Source organism: Equus asinus, chromosome 11 (genome assembly GCF_041296235.1).
Source record: "Equus asinus isolate D_3611 breed Donkey chromosome 11, EquAss-T2T_v2, whole genome shotgun sequence".
Classification (NCBI taxonomy): domain Eukaryota; kingdom Metazoa; phylum Chordata; class Mammalia; order Perissodactyla; family Equidae; genus Equus; species Equus asinus.
The window spans coordinates 48,999,072-49,025,977 of record NC_091800.1 but is presented as its reverse complement, the minus strand read 5'-3'; the positions used below and the strand labels follow the sequence as shown (position 1 = coordinate 49,025,977).

The following is a 26,906-nucleotide window of genomic DNA, read 5'->3' as shown; positions in this document are numbered from 1 at the left end:
CAGACTCACTCAGAAAAAAAGAGATAAGGCTCAAATAAATAAAATCAAAAATGAAAGAGGAGAAATTACAACAGATACCACAAAAATACAAAGGATTATAACAGAATACTATGAAAAGCTATATGCCAACAGAATGGATAACCTGGAAGAAATGGATAAATTCTTAAAATCATACAACTTCCCAAAACTGATTCAAGAAGGAATAGAGAATCTGAATAGACCAATCACAAGTAAAGAGAAACAGTAATCAAAAACCTCCCAAAAAACAAAAGTCCAGGACTGGACGGCTTCTTTGGTAAATTTTATGAAACATTCAAAGAAGATTTACTTCCTATCCTTTTCAAACTATCACGAAAAATGAGGAGACCAGTATGCTTCCTGAGTCATTTGATGAGGTCACTATTACTCTGATACCAAAATCAGAAAAGGACAACACAAAAAAGGAAAATTATAGGTCAGTATTGCTAATGAACATAGATGAAAAAATCCTCTACAGGGGCTGGCCCCGTGGCCGAGTGGTTGAGTTCGCGCGCTCCGCTGCAGGCGGCCCAGTGTTTCCTCGGTTCGGATCCTGGGCGCGGACGTGGCACTGCTTGTCGGACCACGCTGGGGCAGCGTCCCACATGCCACAACTGGAGGAACCCACAGCGAAGAGTACACAACTGTGTACCGGGGGGCTTTGGGGAGAAAAAGGAAAAAATAAAATCTTTAAAAAAAAAAAAAAGAAAAGAAAAAATCCTCTACAAAATATTAGCAATTTGTATACAACAATACATTAAAAGGATCATACACACCATCAAGTGGGATTTATTCAGGGGATGCAGGGATGGTTCAAGATCTGCAAATCCAGAAATGCAATACACCACATTAACAAAATGGCAAATAAAAATCATGTGATCATCCTAATAGATGCAGAGAAAGCATTTGACAAGATCTGATCTCCATTTATGCTAAAATCTCTAAATAAAATGGCTATAAAATGAAAATATCTTGACATAATAAAGGCCATATATAACAAACACACAGCCAACATCATATTCAACAGAGAAAAACTGAAAGCCATTCCTCTTAGAAGAGGAACAAGACAAGGATGCCCACTCTTGACACTCAACATAGTACTGGAAGTTTTAGCCAGAGCAATTAGGCAAGAAAAATACCTAAAACATATCCAAATTGAAAAGAAAGATGCGAAACTCTCACTATTTGTGGATGACTTGATTCTACATAGAGAAAACCCTGAAGAATCCATCAAAAAACTTTTAGAAATAGTCAACAAATAGAGTAAACTTGCAGGATACAAAATCAACATACAAAAGTAAGTTGCATTCCTATACACTAATAATGAACTAGCAAAAAGAGAAGTCAAGAATATAATCCCATTTACAATTGCAAAAGAAAGAATAAAATATCTAGGAATAAATCTAATGAAGAAGGTGAAAGATCTATACACTGAAAACTATAAGACATTGTTGAAAGAAATTGGAGAAGATATAAACAAATGGAAAGATATTCTATGCTCATGGATTGGAAGAATAAACATGGTTAAAATGTCCATATTACATAAAGCAATGTACAGATTCAGTGCAATCCCAATCAGAATTCCAACGACAGTCTTCATGGAAATAGAACTAAGAATCCTAATATTTATATGGAACAACAAAAGACCTCAAATAACCAAAAGAATCATGAGAGCAAAGAACAAAATTTGGAGGTATCACACTCCCTGAGTTCAAATTATACTATAAAGTGATAGTAATCAAAATAGCCTGGTACTGACACGAAAACAGATACACAGAGCAATGGAACAGAATTGAGAGGTCAGAAATAAAACCACACATCCACGGACAACTAATCTTTGACAAAGGAGACAAGAACATACAACGGAGAAAGAAAAGTCTTTTCAATAAATGGAGTTGGGAAGACTGGACAGATGTGCAAAAGAATGAAAGTAGACTATTATCTTAAACCCTACACAAAAATGGACCCAAAATGGATTAAAGACTTGAATGTATGACCTGAAACCATAAACCTACTATAAGAAAAGATAAGTAGTACAGTCTTTGATGTTGAGTTTAGCAGTATCCTTTCAAATACCATGTCTACTCAGGCAAGGGCAACACAAGAAAAAATAAACAAATGGGACTACATCAGACTAAACAGCTTCTGCAAAACAAAGGAAACAATCAACAAAATGAAAAGACAACCTAACAACTGGGGGAAAACACTTGCAAATCGTATGTCTAACAAGGGCTTAATTTCCAAAATATTAAAGAATGCATACAACTCAACAAGAAAAAAATGAACAACTTGATCAATAAATGGGCAGAGGATATGAACAGACATTTTTCCAAAGAAGATATCCAGATGGCAAACAGGTAAATGAAAAGATGTTCAATTTCACTAATTATTAGGGAAATGCAAATCAAAACTACAAGATATCACCTCACCACCCTCACCAGAATGGCTATAATTAACGAGACAAGAAATAATATGTGTTGGAGAGGATGTGGATGAAAGGGAACCCTTATACACTGCTGGTGGGAATGCATACTGGTGCAGCCACTATGGAAAACAGGATGGAGATTGCTCAAAAAATGAAAAATAAAAATACCATATGATGCCACTATTCCACTACTGGGTATTGATTCAGTGAATATGAAATCAATAATTCAAAAGAATTTATGCACCCCTATGTTCACTGCAGCATTATTCACAATAGCAAAGAAATGGGAGCAACCCAAGTGCCCATGAATGCATGACTGGATAAAGAAGATGTGGTTTATATATACAATGGAATACCACTCAACCATAAAAAAGACAAAAATCGTACCATTTGTGACAACATGGTTGGACCTTGAAGGTATTATGCTGAACTAAATAAATCAGACAGAAAAAGACAAATACGGTCTGATTTCACTCATATGTGGAGGAGAAACTCGTAGATAAGGAAAACAGATTAGTGGTTACCAGAGGAAAAGGGGGTAGGAGGAGGTTGAAAGGAGTGAAGGGGCACATGTGTGTGGTAATGGATAAAACCTAGACTATTGATGGTGAACACGATGCAATCTGTGCAGAAACTGAAATATAATAATGTACACCTAAAATTTACACTGTGTTAAAAGCCAATACGACTTCAATAAAAAAGTAAAATAGAGCTATTTTCATATGAGAAATAATAAAAATTAAAACCAAAAGAAGAGATAACTTTTTATTTTAATTTTTTCCTTATTTCACTCTCTATAATCTCTAGTACAACGTTGAATAAAGATAGAATAGTGGCTGTCCTTGTCTTGTTCTTGATCTTAGGGGGAAAACATTTAGTCTTTCACCATTAAATATGATGCTGACTGTAGGGTTTTCATGGCTGTTTCTCATCAGTTTTCAGAATTTTTCTTGTATTTCTAGCTTAATGATGGTTTTGTTCCAGGATCGTTTGTTACATTTTGTAAAATATTCTTTTCTACATTTATTGAGATGATCGTATGTTTTTCTTTTTTAGATTGTTAATATCGTAAATTATACTGATTGCAAAGGATCATAAAATATTTATTTGCTCTTTGATATCATCTGAAAATATTGTTTGTAATATCTATTTACAGTGTAAGCAGAGCACATTTTAAAAATGAATAACTAAAATATATTCAGGATATAATAATCATAGTGAATAAAACTACACTGTGACTCCTCTGAAGTAGTGTGCACAAATGGAAATTAGGGAAAAATCCATATTTTTCCATATTAGCATGAAATATTGTATTTTCCTTTCCTGTATGTCTGTTAAAATGCAATAGTGTAATCACTAATATAAACGTATAAAAGTCTTGTTAAGGCAATAAATTAAATAATATTTAAAATGTTTCTTTCTAAATAAAATACATTATTCAGAGCTGAAAAAAAGTTGAAAATGGGAAGTGATACTTTTAGCTAATTTTTTAAATCATTAAAATTTGCATCTTGTACTTATTCGTTATCTATTTCAATTCCTAAAGAATATATAAGTAAAATAGTGTTCATTTTGATGTTATTGACTGACCTAGTTGGCAAGAAGAAGCATGAAAACATGGCAGCAAAGTGGCACATTTGTTAATAACCTAAGTTAATACAAAAAGACCATCAGAAAATAAACTGTTAGATTTCTTAGGCATAATTGTTCCTCCTAAGCAGCAGGAATTACCAGATAGAATAGGTGAGGCAACACAAATTTACGAATGTTTAATTTATGACACGAATTTATTTACAATCTTTTTAGCAAGTGACACAAATGGGTAAGACCCGAGAAGTTTTGAACGTGTAGTTTGTTATTCTTTTTATTTACTCACCAAATCTATTACCTCTTTAATAGTTCAGACCCTTCTTGCACAAACCTCGGCTAAACTGCGCCTCAGAGCTTCACCTGCAGTGAAGGGTAGTGAAGCAACTTATCACTCTGGCCTTGGTTATTGCTACTTGCTTAGTTTGCATGTTAACCTTTTCATTACAGTATTAACATAAAAAGAGGACCCAATACCTGCAGTGATTAGGAGTATATTTAATTCTATCCATGAAAACAAGTTTTGAATCCCAGTTAACTTTCAAACTAACTGCAGTATTTCTTCCATCTGGCAAAAGTAGCAAGATAATTAGTTTTAGGCAAAATGTAGCTGAAAAATCTATTAGAGAAGGGTACACCAAAACGGAATCTCATTCCCCAAGTTGCTAACAAAATTCCAACGTGCATGCTTTTATTTTTCAAAAAAAAAAATTAAATTGTCTTTTTATACTGATATATCATACACTTCCCCCAAATCTTATTAATTTGGTGATTCTCCTATTGAAAAATGTATCCAAAAGTGAAGAGGAAAATTTATTTAAAGCTGATCTTCCTTGGATATATGTTTTGAGTGAAAAAGCAATAGATCTTAGGATCTATACTGTGAGTATAGCCGGAAGACTCCTCTCTCGTCATGAAAACAGACACATAAATTTCCACGTGCATAACCTGGTGTAAAATATCTTTTCATTGGGTGTTGGAGATAACAGAAGGGCTGTGAGGCAAAAATTGGCTCTGATCTTCACTGGACCATTCAGCATCACCTGGTTTCACCGGCTGTGAATTACACGTGGTACAAAGTGCCTGGAGGAGGAGATGCAGAGATGTTCGTGTCCTGAACATGGAGCCCTGTTGGTATCAAAGCAGCTCACTGGAGGATGCTTCAACCCCCAAAGACTATTTGACCACATTTCCAGAGCTTTCTGATATAAAACACTTTAAGAAACAAAAGATAATATGCTAAGGCTTTCATCCCTCTCCCCTCAGACTCCATTATAATCACCTTCTGAGGAAGCACACCTCATTACAAAACCAAATTGCTTGCCTCCCAAGAGCTACTTTTTAGTCTGGGTGGATTTTACTTATCCTCCAAACAACCAAAAATAATCAAGATGATTGTCTGAGTTTGACAATGTCTGATGGCTTTTGCATAATAAAGTCAGAAAGATTTTCTTTTCTTTGTTTTTTTCTTTAAGAAAATTCCTTCTGATAAACGGAGACTCTATAATTGATGCATATTAAGAGTAACATTATTAATTCACATCATATGAATACTTATAAACATTTGTATTAAAAAAACAGAGTTTCAGTTATCTGAATTTAGAGATCTTAATCACATCACTAAGAAGCCAGCCAGAAGTATCTATTCTTATATTATTCTTATGTTATTTAATCTACATTTTGTCCTCGAAATATTTTCCCTTGGTATTTTTGTCTAAAATACAATAGCATAATCACTAATATAAGTATACATAAAAGTCTTTTTCAGGCAATAAAGTACAAAGTATTTAAAATGTTTCTTTCTAAATAAAAGTTATTATCAAGTGCCAGGGAGAATCTCAAACAACTTTTAGGGAGAGAGCCACCAGAAATGGTGACTATAAGTTTAATGTAGCCTTCAGTTTGAAATTACATGGACCAGATTCGTCCCTGCTTTTCAAAACTCTTGTCTGGTACTGCTTTTTTCAGTCTTTAAAGTTGCCCTCACTTTGTCTTTGGAATTGTAGTCTGAACTGAGACAACTCATGTTTTCCAAAACTTAAAGATGAAGTTCTACAGTTCTCAACTCAGACGGGCTGGAGATATTTGGAGGAGCAGGGTGGTAGGTCTATTTGCATGATGACGTTAGGAGTCTCCTAAGATGAAATTTACCATAAAGAGAGAGAGGGAGAGAGAGAGAGGGAAAGAGAGAGAGAGAGAAAGGGGAAGAAGAAGGAGAAGGAGAGAAGCAGAGAGAGAGGGAGATAATGAATAGATTGTTGGCAGGCGTTATCCTGTGCATTGTAGGATGTTAGCAGCATTTCAGGCCTCTATCCACTAGATATCAATACCAATCCCTGCTAACTCCTCCCCCAGTTATGACAACCAAAAGTGTCTCTAGACGTTGTTAAATATACCCTGGGGCAAACTCATCCTTGGCTAAGAGCCCCTGATAGAAGGGAAGGAGGGTTTTGAGCATAACTTTGCAGTGCGTCATTCAGATTGTCATTTGGATTGGCTTGCTCTCCACCCCAATCAATCTGGCCAGGATCAGGAGTGCAGAGTGCACACAGATATGAGGATGAATTCCATAGAACCTATCAGGAGAATTGGAAGACCTCATGGCTACAGCTGGATGAAGGAGAAGGCTTTCAGAACTATATTCAAAGGTATATCATGTGAACCAGCTCCTGGGAACTTTCTGAAAAAATAATATATAGATAGATAGATAGATACATATACATACACACACAAACACACATGAGTGTTACCTCTCTTTTTGTTCTAGTCTCATGAAATGGTTGTGTGGAATTTAAATTTATTACTAATAGTGACCCTGTTGTAACGTAACTCCCAGGCTGGTGTCAACCAAGAAAATGAAGGTTATATCCTTATTAATTTTAAATACCACAAAATTATCTCTTACTTGAAATCTTTGCATCTAATAGTACAAATTTATAAGTTTGATGGATTTGAGAGTACATGGGAACTTTTGTGCTTTTCAACACTAGCTAAACCCAGAGAGGATTAAATGACAATGTAGGCCTTATTGTGCCATGTAGCAGTGGTCTCAGTGTCATCTCCTGGTTGGCAGTATTGACATCAACAAATCAACTTGTTAGAAATGAAATTCTCATATAAATGAAATCATATAGTACTTGTTTTTCTCTGTCTGACTTATTTCACTTAGCATAAGACCCGCTAAGTCCATCCATGTTGTCACAAATGGCAAGATTTCATTCTTTTTACGGCTAAGTAATATTCCATTGAATATATATGTCACATCTTCTTTATCCATTCATCTATCAATAAGCACTTAGTTGCTTCCTTTTCTTGGCTATTGCAAATTACGCTGCAATGTGGCTTCTAAAAAAAAAAGCAAACAAAACAAAACAGAAATAATCATAGATACAAAGAACAAATGTGTGGTTGCTGGAGGGGCGGGGTGGGGGATGAGTGAAACAGGTGAAGGGGATCAAGAAGTATAAGCTTCCATTAATAAAATAAATGGGTCACAGGGACGTGGTGTACAGCATGGGGAATATCGTCAATGATATTGTAATAACTTGGTGTGGTGACAGATGGCTGAAGTTATTGTGGTGATCACTTCATAATGTATAAAAATATTGAGTCATTGTGTCATACACCTGAAACTAATATAGGATTGTATGTCACTTATAATTCAATTAAAAAAAAGGACATGCAAATTCTTGGGAACCACCCCAGACCTACCGAATCACTCTTCCATTTTTAGTTTTCTATGAGTACTTTTTCATGAATGGATTTTGAATTTTATCAAATTACTTTTCTGTCTCTTAGGAGATGCATTTTAAGATTCTCTTTTTAATCAGTTAATGCACCTTATTTTAAAATACATTTTCTTATGTTAAAACAATCTTTGTGTGTCTGGAGTGAACTCAACTGGGACAAGATATTATCCCTTTTACATATTTGTTGCATTTTTTTTGCTAATATTTAGTATTTGAGTAAGCCTCTATATTCGAGTGAAATTAGATTTTAGGTTCGCTTTCTCATATTATCCTCATCTGGTTATGGTATCAAGTTTACATTAACCTCATAAAACTAGTTGGGGAATACTTCTCTCTTCTCATGAAATATTTCCATAGGATTTGAATTCTCTTCCTTTGAATGTATGAAAGTATTCATCTCTAAAGCTGTATAGGTTTAACGTTTTCTCTGCTGAAAAAATTTGTGATATTAATTGAAATATTTCATGACGATATGACCACTTAGGATTTATTTTTTCTTTCATCACATTTCTTAATCTATATTTTTCTAGGAATTTCTTTTTTCATCTAAGTTTTTCACTATAAATTTCTTCAAAATGTTAAAGTTATTCAAATTTTTTCTTTTCATCCTTTTAATTCCTTGCTACTCAAGGTGCATTCTGCAGATAGGCAGCAATAGCATGACCTGGGAGCATTTTAGAACTGCTCAACCTTGGGTCCTACCCCAGGCCTACTTAATGAGGTCCCTGCTGTGGGCCAAATTGTGTCTCCCCCCCACCAAACTAATATATTGAAGTTCTTACTCTCAGTACCTTAGAATGTGATGGTAATTGAAGATAGGGCCTTAAAGAGGTAATTAAGGTTAAATTAGGTCATACAGGTGGGCTCTAATTAAATATAATTAGTGTCCTTATAAGAAGAGGAAGAGACATGGGGGATGCATAAATATAGAAGAGAGACCATCTACAAGCCGAGGAGAAAGGCCTCAGGAGAAAGCAAAACTGCCAGCGCCCTGATCTTGGACTTCTGCCCCTACCACTGTGAGAAAATGAATTTCTGTCATTTAAGTCTCCCAGTTTGTGGTATTTTGTTATGGCCATCCTAGCAAAGTAATGTAGTCCTCAAGTTTTTTGTAAGCACATTAAGTTTTGAGAAGCGTTGTTTAATCTCTCCTGCATCTGCACTAATATCCCCTTTTACATTACTAATATTGTTTGCTTGTGCCTTGACACTTTTTTTCTTGATCAATATTTCCAGAAATTTATCCATTTTATTAGACTTTTAAAAGGACTAACTTTTAGCTTTCTTGATCATCAATATTATATCTTTGTATGTTATTTTATTATTTTCTTCAATTACATTTGTTATTTTGTTTTACTTTGAATCTATCCCATTGTTCTCAGGTAGAATTTTTAAGCTTAATGTTACTGATACTATATAATGGGACATAATATTAATATTAAACTAGACAGACATGTGGGGTTTTGACCAGACACATTGATAATATGCAGTTGTTAGTTCATCCATATGTCTTAAAAATTTTGAGTCTTTTTATATTAGCCAAAATTTGAAAAGACTTCCCTCTTCTCATTTTGGCAAACTCTAAGTGCACCAAATTGTGTCAGCGGATTCTTCACGGCATGGATGTGTGGTGGTTCTGCTGCTCCAGCTGCAAGGAGATGAGACATAACGCTGCTTTACAAAAGTGTATAGCCATACAATGGGAATCCTGTAGTTTGTCTAAACATCAATAAGGACAAAATTCTCTTTATCAAACAGAGTAGAAGGTATAAATTTTCCATACTCTGCATTGATATTCCAAAGATAATTACCAAATCCTGTTGATTTTACGTTCATGTATTTTCCTATATCTTCTTTCAAAATCTTAGTACAAGACACTGTTATCCCTTAAAAAACTACTGTAACATCTTATACAGACTTGGATCACTTCAATTAGTCTTCACACAGAAGTCAGTATTCATTGAAGAATACATTTTATCACTGTTTAAACAAAAAAGCTTAATAAATTGATCCTGTTTGTAGAATAAGAACCAAGTTTCTCCCTGTGGTTTTTTTTTTTGATGGTTGAAGACTTTTATTTTTTTATTTTTATTTTTTTCAGATGTACATCGTAATATATTTTGAATTCTGTGTGGATTACATCATGTTCACCACCCAAAGACTAATCACAATCTATTACCACATGTGTGCTTAACCACCCCTTTTGTCCTCCTCCCTCCCTCCTTTCCCCTTCCCCTCTGGTAACCATCAATCCAATCTCTGTTGCTGTGTGTTTGGTTGTTGTTGTTTTCATCTTCTACTTACGAGTGAGATCATATGGTATTTGGCTTTCTCCCTTTGACTTATTTCACTTAGCGTAATACCCTCAAGGTCCATCCATGTTTTCACAAATTCTCACTGTGTTCTATAGGACTCTTTATGGTCTCATTTATTCAGTTTTGACAGTCTTGTCTCTTAACACTCTTTTTTCTGAGGATTCTACTTTTTTTTTTTGAGGAAGATTATCCCTGAGCTAACATCTGTCACCAATCCTCCTCTTTTTGCTGAGGAAGATTGGCCCTGAGCTAACATCTGTGCCCATCTTCTCCTATTTTATCTGTGGGATGCCACCACAGCATGGCTTGATAAGCAGCATATATGTCTGTGCCTGAGATCTGAACTGGCGATCTCTGGGCAGCCATAGCAGAGTGCGCGAACTTAACCACTATGCCACCAGGCTGCCCCTGGATTCCACTTTTTCAGGATGTTGGTTTCATTCATTTCCCTTGGGAGTTTCACACATACTAAGTTCTGGATCAATCTCCAATGTACCTTAACCTGATGAATTATTCCTAATCCTTCATGGCTTTACCAAAGATCAGGGCCCTGACTGCAGAGACTAGATCTGGCCCCTCAGCCATAAACTCCAATTGTATCCTATATTTTTTTCATAGTAATTTTCACATTGGCAATTCAATAATTAATTGTGTAATTAGCTATTCAAAGTCTGTCACCTTGCTGTCATATAAGCTTCAGAGGCAGGTATCAGCCCTGTCTCATTTACCATCCCAGTGTTTCATGCAAGTGAAAATAAGTAGAGACTATCTAATTAAAAGCAAGTGTGATAAAAATTTTCAGTACATTTCTTGCACAGCCAACTTTAGCAACTCAAGTTATATTTTCTAAAGTTATAACAAAATTTATAACAAAATTTATAAAGGATAATAAAACTGATTACAACACAGAATGACTTTCTGGGTGATGAATCTTTATTCACATTGGCTCCCAAAAGACCTAAGAATAAGCCCTTATGCTACATTGCAGTGGTATCCAAGGGGCCATTCTATAACTTATATAATGTGAATTTGAGTGCGTGTGTGTGTCTGTTTTAAATAGACCTTATTTTTTAGAGCAGCTTTAAGTTTACAGCAAAATTGAGCAGAAAAGACTCCCTGTATACAGCTTGCCCCCCACATATGCATAGCCTCCTCCCCATTAAAATCCCTCACTGGAGTGGTACATTTGTTACAACCAATGAACCTGCATTGACACATAATTATCACCCAAAGTTTATACATTACATTAGGGTTCACTCTCGGTGCTGTACATTCTATGGATATTCACAAACGTGTGATATATTTCTACCATTATAATATCATATATAGTACTTTCGTTACCCTAAAAGTCCTCTGTTCTCCATCTATTCATCCCTCCCTCCCCCAACCCCTTGCAACCACTCACCATTCCTTTACTATCTCTATAGTACTGCCTTTTCCAGAATGTCATATAGTTGGAATCATACAGTATGTAGTCTTTTCAGATTGGCTTCTTTCATGTGGTAATATACATTTAAATTTCCTCCATGTCTTTTTGTGGCTTGATAGGTCATTTCTTTTAAGTGCTAAATAATATTCCACTATCTTGATGTACCAAGTTTACCCGTTCCCTACTGAAGGACATCTTAGTTGCTTTCAGGTTTTGGCAATTATGAATAAAGCTGCTATAAATATTCATGTGAAGGTTTTATGTGGACCCAAGTTTTCAATTTGTGTAAATATTAAGGACTGTAATTGCTAGATCATATGATAAGAGTAAGTTTAGTTTTATATGAAACTGCCAAACCGTTGTCCAAAGTGGCTGCACCATTTCGCATTCCCACTAGCTATGTATGATGTTGCTTCACATCCATGCCAGCACTTAGTACTATTAGTGTTTTGGGTTTTGGCCATTCTAATAGGTATGTGATGGTATTTCATTGTTGTTTTAATTTGTAATTCCCTGATAAGATATGATATTGAACATTTTTCATGTGCTTATTTGCCATCTTCTTTGGTGAAATGTCTGTTCAGGTCTTTTGCCCACTTTTTAATTGTATTGTTTGTTTTCTTACTGTTGAGTTTTAAGAGTTCTTTGTCTAGTTTGGATAACAATCCTTTATCAATATGTCTTTTGCACATATTTTCTTCCAGTCTGTGGCTTGTCTTTTCATTCTCTTAACAGTGTCTTTCACAGAGCAGTTTTTAATTTTAATGAAATCTGGCTTATCAATTCTTTCTTTCAGGGATTGTGACTTTGGTGTTGTGTCTAAAAAGTCATCACCAAATCCAAGGTCATCTAGGTCTTTCTCCTATGGTATGTCCTAGGAGATTTATAATTTTGCATTTTACATTTAGGGTTGTGATGCATTTTGAGTTAATTTTTGTGAAGAGTGTAAGAGCTGTCTAGATTCATTTTTTTGCATGTGACTGTCTAGTTGTTCCAGTACCATAATTGAAAAGACAATCTTTTCTCCATTGTATTGCCTTTGCTCCTTTGTTGAAGATCAGTTGATGATACTTATGTGGGTGTGTTTTTGGGCTCTCTATTCTGTTCTGTTGAGCTACTTGTCTATTTCACTAATACCACACATGTTGATTACTGTAGCTTTACAGTAAGTCTTGAAATTGGGAAGTTGGGCTTGTCAGTTTTCCAGCTTGGTTCTTCTCCTTCAATACTGTCTTTGCTATTTTGAGTCTTTTGCCTCGCCATATAAACTTTAGAATAAATTTGTCAATATGCACAGAATAATTTGCTCAGATTGATTGATATTGTGATGAAACAGTAGATCAAGTTGGGAGGAATCTTGACAATATTGTCTTCCTATCCATGAACATGGAATATCTCCATTTATTTTGTCCTTCTTGATTTCTTTCATCAGACTTTTGTAGTTTTCCTCATATAGATCTCCTTTATCATATACTCTCTCTCGTTCTTTAATTAGCCTGGCTGGAGGCTTATTAATTTTGTTGATCTTTTTAAAGAACCAACTTTTGGCTCCTGTTGATTTTCTTTATTGATTTCCTGCTTTCAATTTCATTGATTTCTGCTCTGATTTTTATGATTTCTTTTCTTGTGTTTTCTTGGAATTAATTTGCTCTCTTTCTTCTGTTTTCCTAAGGTCAAAGCTTAGCAAATTGATTTTAGATTTTTATTTTCCAATAGATGCATTCAAAGTTATAAATATCCCTCTAAGCACTGCTTTTTCTGTATCCCACAAATTTTGATAAAGTGTATATTCATTTTAATTTAGTTCAAAGTACTTTTAATTTGTTTTGAGATTTCTTCATTGGCTCATATGTTATTTAAAGCTGTATTATTAAATGTCCACATAATTTGGGTTTTTCCAACTATCGTTCTGTTATTTATTTCTAATTTAAATCTACTGTGGTCTAAGAGCAGATATTGTATGATTTCTATTCCTTTAAATTTGTTAAAGTTTGTTTTGTGGTCCAGAATGCGGTCTATTTTGGTGATGTCCCATGTAGGCTCAAGAAGTATGTGTGTTCCGGTGTTATTGAATGAAGTTGTCAATAGATGTCAATTGTATCCAGCTGCTTGATGGTGTTGATGAGTTCAACTATTTCCTTACTGTTTTTGCCTGCTGAATCTGTCCAATTTCTTATAGAATTTCTTATAGAAGAATTTCTTATAGAATTTCTTATAGAAGAGTGTTGCGATCTCCAACTATAAGAGTGGATTCCTGTAATTCTCCTTGAAGTTCTACTAATTTTTGCCTCATGTATGTCGATCCTCTGTTGTTAGGCATACACACATTAGGGGTTACTATGTCTTCTTGAAGAATTGACTCTTGTATAACTATATAATGCCTCTCTTTATCCCTGATAACTTTCCTTGCTCTAGAATCTGCTCTAACATTAATATAGCAATTCTTGCTTTCTTTTATTAGTGTTAGCATTGTATGTTTTTTCCATCCATTTCCTTTTAATCTATATGTGTCTTTATATTTAAAGTGGAATTCTTGTAAACAACATATAGTTGGGTCTTGTTTTTTGATCCTTTCTGACCATCTCTTCTTTTATTTGGTGTATTTAGACAATTGCCATTTAACTATAATGATTATTGATATAGTTGGATTAATATCTTCCATATTTGTTATTGTTTTCTATTTGTTGCCCTTGTCCTTCATTCTTATTTTTGTCTTCCACAGTTTTTCTGCATTTTATGGCTTTAATTAAATCTTTTTCATGATTTCATTTTCTCTCTTTTCTTGTCATATCAGTTATATTTCTTTTATTTAACTTTTTTAATGCAGGTACCTTACAATAACAAAATAATCCTGGTTTTTCCCTCCTGTCCCTTGTATCATTGCCGTGATTTGTTTCACTTATATATAAACATACATGATTAAATACATAGTTGCTATTATTATTTTGAACAAAGCTGTTATCGATTAGATAAATTAGAAATAAGAAAAATAAAATTATTATTTTACCTTCATGTATTCCTTCTCTGATGCTCTTTCTTTCTTTATGTAGATCTGAGTTTCTCACTTATATTACTTTCCTTCTTCCTAAAGAATTTTTTTTTAATATTTCTTACAAGGTGATCTACTGGCAACAAATTCCATCAATTTTTGGTTATCTGATAACATTTTTATTTCTCCCTCTCTTTTGGAGGACAATTTTACAGGGCACAGAATTCTAGTTTGGTCCTTTTTTTGTCTCTCAGTGCTTTAAATATTTTCACTCTACTCTCTTCTTGCTTGCATGAAAAAATCAAATGAAGAAATGTCAGATGTAATTCATATCTTTGTCTCTCTGCAGGAAAGGTGTTTTCCTCCCCTCTGGCTTCTTTCAAGATGTTTTATTTATTTTTGTTTTGCTGAAGTTTTAATATTATTGCTTCAAATTTTTTTTCTGTTCTTCTCTCTTTCTTCTCTTAGCATTCCAGTTATTTGTACTTGTCCCACAGTTTTTGGGTACTCTGTTCTGCTTTTTTATTTTTTTCAGTCTTTGCCTACCAGTTTTGGAAGTTTCTACTGAGATAGTCTCACGCTCAGATTTTTTTCTTCAGCTGTGTCCAGTTTACTAATGAGCCTATCAAAAGCATTCTTTGTTTCTGTTACAATGTTGTTGATCTCTAGCATTTAGTTTTCATTCTTTCTTAGAATTTCTGTCTTTCTGCTTACATTGCCCTTCTGATCTTGCATGTTGTCTGTTTTATCACTAGAGCCTTTAGCATATTAATCATAGTTATTTTAAATTCCCAGTCTGATGATTCCAACATCCCTGTCTGGTCTGATGCTTGCTTTAGCTCTTCAAGCTATTTTTTTTGCCTTTTAGTATGTCTTTTAACTTTTTCTTGCTAGCCAGACATGACATACTGGGTAAAAGGAACGGTGGTAAACAGGCCTTTAGTAATGTGTTGGTAAGGTGTAGGGGGAGTGGAAGCATTCTACAGATGTATGATTAGGTCTCAGTCTTTTAGTGAGATTTTGCTTCTGGACTGTGAACTTCATCAGTGCTTCTTAGTAACCTGCTCCTCCCCCTCTTAGGTGGAACAGGATGGCTAGAGTGGACTGGAGTTGCATATTTCCCTTCTCCTGCCTTGGTTAGGCTTTAACTCCCCAATAGTTTAGGCTCTGGTAAAATAGTTTCTCTTGAGGGCAGGCCTTAGTAGGACAGAATACTCTGGAATATTTCAAAATGGTTCCTTTTCCCCCTCCCATTCTCAGAAGCAAGAGGGGACTTTTCTCTGATAGTCACTGTGAGAACCTGGTCATGCACCTAAAGGTAAAACTCACAAAAGTGTGAGGGCCCCCCAAGACTGGGTTCCCCTTCAATTTTTAACTCTCAGACTTGACTAAACTCAGCCACCAGCAATTCATAAATTACAGTTCAGGTTTTCCTACCCAACTCCAGTTCCCACTGAGGTTTCTGCTCATGGATTTCTGATCCAGTAAGTGGTGATTCTCTGTATTCATCTGTCAACCTCTCCAATTTTGTAGAAAGCCATTTGCCCTATGACTTTACTTCTCTGACAGATCTGAAAAGAGTTGTTGACTTTTTCAACTAGTTCAGCTTCTTATTTGTTGTTATGGTGGAATGATGACTTCAAAGCTCCTGATATACTGGACCAGAAAACAGAAACTCATATAATAGATATTTTTACAACTATATTTGATAATAATAAACATGGATGCTCTTGTATATGTCAGACACTATTCTCAGAGCTTTTTAAGTTTTAACAGATTTCAACCTCAGAATTACTCTAGGAGAAAGTTACTGGTATAGATTCTATTTTACAAGTGAGGAAACTTAGGCACAGAGAGGCTAAGAAATTTTCCTAAGGTCACATAGCTCACAAGTGATGACGTTAGAACATGAATCCAAGCTGTTTAAATCCAACCTGTTGTCTTAACCCACATGCCACTGTTCTTTGCCTACACAGCAACTGTTTACTCCTTCCTTTCTCCTTTGTAAAGTAGTCTAATTGAGTTCAGGAATCCTGTCCCAATGGGGCCAAGTCCTTCAGGAGAAGCAGTCTTATCCTTCACTAGCTGGAGCTGAATCATATTTGGTCTAACTGATCATGATGTTTGTATTCTCCTTGTTTGGAATTCGTTTATAAATGGACATATTACAAAATTCTGGTCAAAGGGACATAACAGAGGTTCCAGAAGCCACTTTGAAAAGATTTCTCTTTTTCTACTGCACATTATCCTGTCTGGATATGATATCTGGAATTACTGCTGCCATCCTGTGAATTTAAGGGAGTCAAGTTGACATGCTGAGGTTTCCAAGATTAGTAACATGGAAAGATGACATCCTTTACCTGTTGAATTAACCTAATCCTGGAGCCAGATTTGTGAGTTGTTTTTATGAGAAAATCATTTCCTAATTGTTGAAGACAATTTGGAAAAACCTTTGATAAGAGTTTTCTGCAAACTGCTGTTGAGAGTAACTAACCTGATACATAATCCAACAAAACAATGAGTAAATTTAAAATCATTTTTGTTACGTCTCTCACTTATCAAATAAAGAGTATTTCCCACTAGAAGATCCAGAAAATTGGTCCCTCGAAATAAAAGCAGTCAGTAGAGAATTTGAAGCAATTTTTTTGTGGGAAGTAATCCATAGTCATTAATAAGGTGGAAACTGAAGTCAAACTCTCTAGTTTCCATTTTTCATTCCAACACTTACAAATTATGGCCTGAGACAAGCTATTTAATTTTTATATGCCTCAGTTTCCTCATATATAAAATAGATAAGTACTAAGAACTACTCCAGGGTTACTGTGAAGATTAAATGAGATTATCTACATAAAGTTCTTAGCAAGTACTCAAAACATCATAGGCACTAAATAAATGTGAATTGTTATTATAAGTAATATTTTATTTTTCTGAAATACAACATTCCTCACCAATGTTTCTCTACCTTACAAGATAATCAAGTTTCTACCGAAAAAATTTACACAGAAATAAAATTAGTTCCAGTTACTATACCTCACTAGGTATGCTTAAAAACATTCACAAGCTGTGTAATTCTAAGAAAAAAATTAAAATTAGATTTGTTTCAGCTAAATCACTTTGGCAATAAGATTTTACATTTTAGATCTGACTTTAGATTTTAGAATTGACTTTTTATTCTAGGTACACTGTTGGTTTCCCATCTTTCAATATAGAACAGCAGAATAAAAATTTATATGATGTTAATCTTAAGAATGAGATTTGTCTAACTTAATTTTCAATTTATAAGTATTAACTATTGGACATGAGGTTGAAATTCTGATACCTTGTATTCTTCTTTTAATTGATTCTTGACAATGAATATAGTAATGAAATGGAAGTTCCATCTAAATATCTTGGCATAATACGCTGCTATTTAGTATTTGACACTGAAACGTACTAGTAAGTATGAAAGTAAAATTGCCGTTTCCAAGATATTAATTTGTCAGTTTACTTCTCTTTGTAACAAGGTTTTAAAAATGCATTGTCCCAAGATTATTATTCATTTATTTTCTTAGATTTTTTTTTTTTTAAGCCATAGACTCAATGATTCCCTTCAATAGCCTTTCCTCGTTTTATTCTCAGTAATGACTCTTTTGGGAGCAGTGCTGTGGGGAATGAGATTGATCACCCATCACTGCTTCTGATGTGCTGTTTAACCAAGCTGGTGAACCATAGACTGTCATCATAGAGGGTATCAAATCAACAGTGTGTACTGTGCAGCCTACACTCCTATGCACCTAACAATCATGAGAATTCTTTTAGTTCCTCAGACAGCCCTAGGAACTACTAAGCAAATTTCAGAAGAAAAATGTTTTATGTGATTCTGGGTAATCTATGTCACTCAAGAAGTTGAAAAACAGTGTCCCAAGTATGTGACTTCCTGATTTAGACCTTATACATTCAAAGAAATTCCAGCATTTAAGTTATATTAAGCAAAGACGTGCGCTTCAGATTTGGACTTAACTACATGATGACACTTTTAAAAGATTCATAATTATCAGTGGCAGCGTTTTGTCTCCCAAATCACTTTACCAAAACATGGCAATTTATTGAGGTGTTTTATTCACTTTATTTTTAAATTCTTTTTCTTCGACCTTATGTCATGCTCTTGTTCATTGAGGATTTGGGCAAACTCTTTAGAAAGAAAAAAATTAAATTGTTACACTTCTTAAGTGTTTTGCCTATTAACATTTTGCTCTCCAGTGAGACAGTCAGATTTTAAAAGACAACATCCATGTTTTCAGTTTATTTCATGTCTTATAGTGGTCACGCCTTGCACAATGATTACATTCTGATTACATGCTAGTAGAATTATGCCGAATTTCATACCTTATTTAAGTAGAGAGGATTCAACTAAATTTTCTCAAGTACTTTAGTTTGGAGTTTGTGTTATTTTATGATGAAATCTATTTATAATGCAAAATCAATCTTTCCTGTTCACACACAACTTGTCATTCATCTTGTTTTTTCCAAAAATACATTGAGTATGCTTTTAAAAAAACTTTCTAAAGAGATAGAGATTAACTAAATATACCTTTCACATATCAGAAAAATCTGCTTGTGCAAAAATAAGTTTTTATTTATATATATGTAGACATATTCAAAGGTTAAGAATGCCTTCAAAATTTTTGAGAATACCTGTAACATTGCCAATTCATGTAATGAAATTATTATATGTTAATATGGAATGATCACATTACATTATATGTTAATGAATGATTACATGTTAATAGTTTTGTCTGGATCTTTTTTAGGAAAACTAAATGAGAGAATTTTTATATTCTTGAAAGTTAAAAATACAGTTTTCATTTTAAAGTAGACATAACAATAGCATTTCATTGTAATACACTAATTCTTAACATATCTCACACTTAATTGAACAAAAACAGCTTTTTCCTTTTTCTGTACTTTCCTGTCAAAGCTGATAAGTTTCTACTTCTTGACAAAGCTTCTGTTTTTATCCTTTCCAACTCATATTCTGGTTTTGAAGAGAGTGCCTGGAACATAATAGATAATAAAAAATTTTTATAGGAAAATCGATTGAATGAAAAATTGCTTCATGCACTAATTGTTTTTTTTTGCAGAAATTTTATAGTATAGTGGATAAAATTGTCAGCATATTTCACAAGAATTTTGCTTTCCCCTTTCCATATTAAATTTACAAAATAGTTTGTGTATAAAAATGTAAAAGAAATATAATGAGATAGATAGAAAGCAACTTATTTGAGCTTCTTGGTTTGATAAGTGTGTTTAGACATTGATGATGTTAGGGCTTTTGAAGTCACTACAGGCGGAACTCCACTAAACCTTATAGATAGTCTTTTAACTTTATATGTGCATTATGTGAGGTAGCTTAATGAAGAAGGAGGGAATATAAGAAAGAATAATACGCACTTTAATAAATCATATATCCTTGTGCTATTTAAATGTTTCTTCAAGGTTGATTGAAACTTTAACCTCAGTCTCAATAAAAAAGAAAAGCTTCAAATTTGCCAGACCTTGAATTTTTACAACACTGTGTTGAATTATGCAGTGATCAGTCAATTATTCATCTCCTTCAGCCTGAGATAGCTGTGCTTTGAAAAGCATGCAAAAATGGGGCTACAGAATGTGATGCTGTGTCAACACATTTCACTCAGGATTGCTTACAAGACAAATTTTTGTTTCAACATTGATTCTAGTTTTCTTGATGTTTGCTTCTAATAAGGTACCTGTTACAAATCAATTTCAGTTTGCATGCTTGAGTTTCTGATTCAGGATGATACACTGCCAAAATGACATTACTGCCTTTTCCATAGATTTCTACACCCGTATGAGGAATAGAGATCGTTCACATTTCAAGGTAATCTTAACATAGCACTGCAAAACAAGCCTACTTTTCTGCTAATGGAACAAGCAAGAATGGATGAACTAGTTCCAAACTCCAGAATAGATTTATCTGCAATAGTTGGAATTCTTAAAATAATATTTCACCAATAAAATTAATAGAAAGAAGAAGGCAGAAATATGTGTGCTGGCCTCTAACAAATCTATTGACAAAGAAAGATCTGTTTGAGAGGCACAGAAGGAGAGAAACAGTACAGGAGTGATCAAGGGTGTGGGCTTCAGAATTTGAATCCTGAATTGGAATCATGATTTGCCAGCTCTTTAACCTAGGACAAGTGGATTTATCTCTCTGAGGCTCAGATTCCTCATTGTTATAATGGGAAAAACACATTTCATAGGATAGTTATGAAGATTATATAATAGAATGTATGTTGAGTATTTAAAACACAATGTTTAGCCCAAGGTTGGCACTCAAAAAATGGTATCTATTTTTATTAACTGATGAACAGAGATGAGAAAGGAGATTCAAAGAGATGTTTGTACCCCAGGACACACGCTTTCTAAAACTAGTAAATTTGATAAAATATTCTGTCTTAAGTGGTTAACAAGTACTGGCCACAGTACTTTGTCCAAAATCCACTAGCATATTTACGTTTAATAGGAGGACTTTGGAACTGGAAGGGGTTTCTTGTATTTGATACTCACTCTGCTTACCCATAAAGTCAGCTTTGTCTGTATCACATTTTCTTTCAATACAATTATATTGTTCTGTTTTTATAAAATCTTTTCAGCACAACTAGAATATTCAGAGACCCAACATAAATTACGAAATTCAAATCTCAGTTGATTTCCTGTTAAAGGTGAATATCCAGCCAGCCCAAAGTTGACAATGAAATTGCTCCATGTGTTCAAGGAAAGCTAGCTGAATAGAATTGGAAATCTGGAACCTATTCAATTCAAGTACACTGTGGGCATAGCTTTAGTTTTAACATTAAAGATTTTACAAGGTGGAGATATTTTTTCAGTTTGAAGACAATACTAAAAAGGTGTACATTGTTAAAGTGTTTGTTTATGACTACAAAATAATACACAATTCATCTCAAAATTAGCAAAGAAAAGTAGAGAATGAAAGATATTGAATTTCTACCTTTAATAGACAAAATTCGTCACTGTATTTCTAAACATAATTATATCTGATAACTATGGAAATAAGAGTATTGCAAACCAATTTGTCCAAATGCATAAGACATTGGATATTCTAGATATAGGGTTATCCCTTGCTAAATGATTTTAAAGTAAACCAACTCCAATTAACACAAAAGTTGTGAGACCAAATGTACACCATAATCCATATAGAAAGGATATTTATGGAAAAAAAACTCGAGTGGAGCTTTGTTTTACTATATGGAATATAAACTTAGATGCATCATTGCTTTCAAAGGTGTAATTCTTTCTTGTTAGAAATACTGAGTAAAAATCAGTGGAGCAGGGGTTAATGAATCTAGGATCAAATGAATCTGAGCATATGCTCCATTAATCTCAAAAAAGCTACCCATGTCGTTTATATAAATAACATCTCAGAATACTTAAAACTGAAAAACCTTAATGGCCACTGACCTCATTCATAGGCCAGTGTTTACCTAGATTTTTCCAAGTTCAAGAAATAGTCATTATAAACTCTTACATATATCTGCCTAAGTTATTGTTTCTGCAGTATTTGAGGTTAGGAAACCATAAATGAATTCACTTTGCATTATCCAGAATTCTATCAGGAGAAAAAGCAAATATGTTGAAGGAGCAGAGTGAAACACGGTAAGCAAACATACAGGTTTGGGAATGAGAAGTGGATTTTCATCTGGGCCTGTGGCTTCCGAACGTGTGACCATGGCCAAATGTTCAACCTATAGTGATCTCAATTTGTAAACCCCAAAATTGGTGGTGATCATGCTTACTTCAAAGAGTTATCCTAGGGTGAAATGAGGCACAGGTTATAAAATACCTCTTATAGTCCTTAGCATCTGATAAGTGCTCAAACGTGATATTTACTAACCTATCATGATGGCCTGAAACTAGAGGGGAGAAGTGATTGTTTTTCAGAAATCTTTCGAGCTATTCTATAAACATAACGTGTTTCTACCATACAATTGCTAGCAACTCTATCTGTGATTAAATGAATATATTTCTCTATACTCTTTTCTTTTGTGCCTTTCCTTCTTATTTCATTAAACAACTTCCTATCTACCTATCTCTATCTATTTATCTATATTCTGTAACTGTTTATCATAATTATACACACACAGGTATACACCACTTTCTTTTACACTCTGAAAAGATGATTCATCCTATTTTCTCCAAATATTTGTTTTTTAAGTGGGGCTATATGTCAGATTCGTCTGTGGAGATGTCCAAAAAATATAGACAAATGGGCCCCATGCTGGACTCGAGTCAGAATTCCCAGAGGTGGGACATAGGAATGATGACTTAAAATTTTAAAGAGATATTTTCCCAGGTTATGCTTGTACATTAAGAGCCAGTGTAGTAGAATATTTGATGTTTCTTTTGTGTAGTTGTGCTGATATATGAAACTCAGCAAATAGTCAGGGGAGAAGAATAAAAATTATACAATTCATTAGAAGGAATAGTCTTATTTCTGCATTTACTTATTAATGTCTCACCATGAAGCTAAAAATGAATCAATCCAGTTTTAAAAAGATAGGTACTTTAGCATGCTAAAATAGACTACATTAGTGAAAACAGGAGAGTAACAAAAAGGGTAGAAAATTAAGATGAATTTGAGATGAAGTTCAGTATAAAATATTTAACATATAAAGACTTATGTATTTGCTAAATCTAGGCCACAAATTTCACTCTAAGCTTTGTCTAGCTAAAGCAAAGAAATAAAAATAAGCATTTGCAGTGTTTACATGGTCCATAACATAAAAATAAGCCAATGGATGGAGAAACATAATTATTCCTGATGGAAAGACCAGAAATAAATTTCTACAGTCTGTCTGTGGATGATACTAGGTCCAAACAATTGGGCAGATTTTGACGTATATTTTTTGGACAAGGAAAATAAAAAAACTTCTAGGAAAACAAGATGTTTTGTATCTCTATATATAGTGGAAATATCTGATGATTCAAGCCTCTTTGCCCACAAATCAGTCTGAAGTTAGCTTCAACTCTAGCGCCATACATATAATCATATAATTCTAAGGGGAAAACTTCTCAACATGGTTCTGTAAATGGTAAAGCTAGTCTTAGATATCTTAAAATATCTAGATTTATTGTTTTCTAGGAAAGCATTTTAGTCTTGGAATGAATTACTACCTTTCCTCTAATCATACCTGAGGTAATAACACGGTTGCTAAAAGTCGTCTTCTGCTAAAGCTGGTACAAGTGATGAGGTTATTATAATTTAGGGTGTGTTCCATCCTTTTGTAAGAGGTAATTCCACATGAGATGACTGTAATAGATACAGCATGCTGTGATGTAGTATACAATAATAGAGTGTAATATAGCATTGTATGAGGACTGTAGACCAGAATGACAGTCCTGGGCCAAACAACCTAGGACGATCAATTTGATTTACACATAAGGCTGATGCAAACCAAGGCACATGAACATCATGAAATCCATTTAGTCCTACATGCAGTGATGGAGGCCTAGAAAATAGTCATTTTCTTTCCATCTTTTCTTGCTGTTCAATTTTGGTTGAGTGCCATATAATGTACTGAAATAAACTGTCAACACACACTGCTATTGCTCATTGGCAAAAAGCTCTGCTGCTTTTTGGATGGTTGACAAAGTGTCTATGGCATCAACACAGAATCTTTGTAAGTATAAAATTAGATGGATATCATGCCATAGTGAAATGTTGCTTTGCTGATAACAATACTATACTCTTCATACGTACTTTTACACCTATGATTTCATTTAAATTCAATTCAACACATATTTATTGGACGGTTTATGCACAAGTGCTATGCTGAGTGCTAGGGATGCAAGAATGAATAATACATGGCCCCTGCACTTGAGGAAATCACAATATAGTGGGTAATATGGGTGTGAAAACAAATAAATTGTAATAAAATATGAAAAACACTTTTAGAATGAAAAGGAAACGTGCTGTGGAAGCTCAGAGAAGTGAACAGTTAAATTATTCTAGGAAAGTTATTGAAAAGATGACATTTCACCTGAGTTTTACGAGAAGTAGAAATTTTTCCTATTCTAAGCAGTAGGAAAAACATTTGCCTAAATCCTGAAACATGAAAATTTTTGGAATGCTATTGTATGTTGCAAAGGTTAGTAGGGTGGAAGCATGGGAGCTTAGGATATGAAAAAAACATGAGAGAAGTGTAAAATGAGCAGAAAGAGAATTCATGGCGTTAGGGATGGACAACTGGAGGTACACTGTGAACGACTTTCTGTGGAAAGCTCAGGAATTTGGATTTTATTTTGTAACCAATGGACAGCCAGGGGTGGTTTTAACATAGGGAATTAACAGAATGATTTTTTTTTAAAGATAATCATCATGTTGAAGGGATTAGAGAGAGGCTGTGACAGGAGACTGCTGCAATAATTTGAGGAAAGGATGAGGACAGAATTGGAATAAGACCATGACAGTGAAGATAAGAATAGAAGCCAGACTTGAGAGACGTTTCTAAAGAAAAATGCAAAAAGATTTGGTGAGCAACTAAATTTGAGTCAGTGAGAGAGTGGGCAAAATCCAAGGAATAACCAAAGTTTGCATCTTGGAGGAATATCAAAACGAATGCTGACCCTCCTGACTAAGAAGACGTCAGGCAGAGTGTGTTTTGAAAGTATTAAATTGACTTCAGTTGTGCACATGCTCAATTTAAGGCACTTGCAAGATATGTACGTATGCAAGTTGGTTAAGCATTTGGAAGTGTAGCCGGGATTTCAGGAAGAAAAGTGTGGCTGGGGATAGAGACTTGAGATTCATCTGCCTGAAGAAGGTAGTTCAGGTCATAGACACGGATAAAATCCTGTGCCATGTACACCTTAGATGCCTCCTCACATACTCTGATTCCTATCTGTCTCTGGGATCCTTGACTACTTACCATCATTGCCTTCCAATCCACCACTCCAGTGATCAGTGCTGCATGGTCTCCGATCATCTTCATGCAGGCACTGACCACTTGCCCACACCTTGCACCTTTTCTCTCTTGATACCCCCTTTGCCACTGTGTGTGAGACACAGGAAGGATCTGCTTGGCATTCTTTCATGCAGAAAGTGGAAGTGAAGGGGAATTAATGCACTGTGGGGTAAAACTGTGATCAGTGGTAGACAAGAGCCAGCAGATAAATTATTTTCTTTTCTTCATCAAAATAGACTTCTATTAGTTTGTAGAGACTCTTAGGACATTACCCAATGTAATCCATCAATCAATTACATTTGATAACAATGATGTTTCCAGCTTAGTTACAAACACTTCATTCTGGTTTTCCTTCCTTCCTTATCTCACTTCTCCTTTACCTCATTCATGCTTCCTTAAGATTTGATGTCCTAATAGAATAGCAATACTTAAGACTTTGTCTAAGGCACTGCTCTGTGGGGAAACTGGATTATATCTTCATTGGGAAAGGTGTATCATTTCTGGGACCAAATGGGAGAGAGGAACCACCAAGTAATTTGAACAGGTAAAGTTTAATATAAATAATTATTAATTATAATAAGGGCTTAGAATAATAAAGAATTGACAAGGAAGACATAGGAATTCTAAAAAATGTAGAAATAGCGGACATGAGGAGGAGTCACTCTCCATGGGGTGAGATAGAGCACCAAAGAGGCAGTTCTGCCAGGTTGGGATCAAGATCTTTTTGGATAGGGTACAGACCTGGTTCATTGAATGGAAGAGAAAGCACTGTGGTTCCACACCAGTGGAACTTTCCAGAAATTTCCTTCTAGGATGCTTGGGAAAGCTGTTCACAGGGAAGTGTCTCATCAGAGGCACCCCCATACAAAAGTACCCAAGAGAGTTGATGGGGGAAGTTGCTGGCTGGTGGGTGCTGCCAGTCACCATGCATCACAGGAATGGACACTGCAGAAAATGTTGATGTGTGGAACTTTGGTACTGCAGAATCTCCATGCACTGCAGAAGCCTATTGCCAGAAAAGAAGCCCACATTGCACACTCTTGGCCCTGGGAAAGCTGAGTGCACTGTAGGAGCTGGACACTGGAGAAGATACCTGTGCTGCAAGAGCTTGCCCAGTAAGCATTGGTGACAGGAAGAAAAACTCTTTCTTTTTGAAGCGTCACTCCAGCACCCTCTATTGATAAAGTTCAACATTATGCCAACTGGTAAAGGAAAAATATTTAAAAGGCTCAAATCCATTTTCATTGAGCAGACAAAAAGGGTAAAAGAATCAAACACCAATCAATCAATACCTGGCACACAAACTAAGAAAACCACCTTGGAAGAGTATTATGAATAAGACTATAAGACAACAAATAACGTAGCCAGATGGATCTTGACATTTTAAAAGTAGGTTATAGAATGATGAGCCA

The 26,906-nt window shown here is 34.7% G+C and overlaps 1 long non-coding RNA gene across 8 annotated transcripts in view; it reads right to left on the bottom strand.

Moving 5' to 3' along the window:
- Positions 1-26,906, bottom strand: part of LOC123289664 (uncharacterized) — a 140,895-nt gene that overhangs the window by 48,814 nt on the left and 65,175 nt on the right. For 2 of the 8 annotated variants that reach the window (XR_011493011.1, XR_011493012.1), the window contains exon 5: positions 17,013-19,545. The exons of the other annotated variants lie outside the window; for them this stretch is intronic. This is a non-coding gene — a long non-coding RNA (uncharacterized lncRNA). Of the gene's footprint in view, positions 1-17,012; positions 19,546-26,906 lie in introns of those variants that run through there. 8 annotated transcript variants of the gene reach the window in all.